The sequence below is a fragment of the Penaeus monodon genome, chromosome 24, assembly GCF_015228065.2.
Source record: "Penaeus monodon isolate SGIC_2016 chromosome 24, NSTDA_Pmon_1, whole genome shotgun sequence".
Lineage (NCBI taxonomy): Eukaryota > Metazoa > Arthropoda > Malacostraca > Decapoda > Penaeidae > Penaeus > Penaeus monodon.
In genome coordinates this window covers 4,714,153-4,714,934 of record NC_051409.1, presented here as the reverse complement: position 1 = coordinate 4,714,934, position 782 = coordinate 4,714,153, and the positions used below count along the sequence as shown (strand labels likewise).

Below are 782 nucleotides of genomic sequence, written 5' to 3'. Positions count from 1 at the left end.
GTTTAGAAAAAAAAAGTTTGTCCCAAACAACATACATTCTATAAGAACAACTTAAAAGACTATCAACAAGTTGCCATTTCTGTTCTTTGCAACCAACTTTCTTTCTTTTTCTTTATGAATGAACTTTGGCATGCAGCTCTCTTTTTTTCCACTTTTTTTCCCCCCTCCGAGTTTAAAACAAATATTTTTGAGAATATAAACTTTTAATTGCCTGGATGCTGTTGGGTTGTCTGTGTTTCATCTCCCAACTCAAGCTATTTTTATCACTGCCTTATTTATAACCACATTCTATATTTAATGCTGCATTATGTAACAGAACTACAATATCTCCACTTAATACTCTTTCACTCAGTCACCTTAAATATTTATGATTTTGTTTAACTTTTTAATAAACTTTGTGTCAAGATGTCAGCACTAACTATTCTCCAAAGTATTTGATGACAAGAACAGTCTTTTTTGTTTCTCTTATTTATATACTGTACTTTGTTTGTCTGTCCTCTTTGTCAGGAAAATATTATCATACCAAACACTTTTGTCAACTGTTTCGCAACTACATTCACATCTTACACTGCCCTGAACACTCCACCAAAAAAAAGAAATGCTTAGCAAAAAACACTTTTTAAGGCTTGGCCCAATTTGCCAAATAGCACCAGGTAATCCCTCCTCTTCCTCCTCCCCGCCCACAGAAATAGCAAACCTATAATCAATTCCATGCTTTAAAAACTCCTCATCAAATGGAAATATATTCCAATGACAAGCATTAAAAACCACTTGGGGAAGAG

General features: G+C 33.8%; 1 protein-coding gene across 2 annotated transcripts in view; it reads right to left on the bottom strand.

Annotated features, from left to right (window-relative positions):
- Positions 1 to 782, bottom strand: part of LOC119588492 — a gene marked incomplete in the record, with an annotated part of 64,764 nt that overhangs the window by 62,210 nt on the left and 1,772 nt on the right.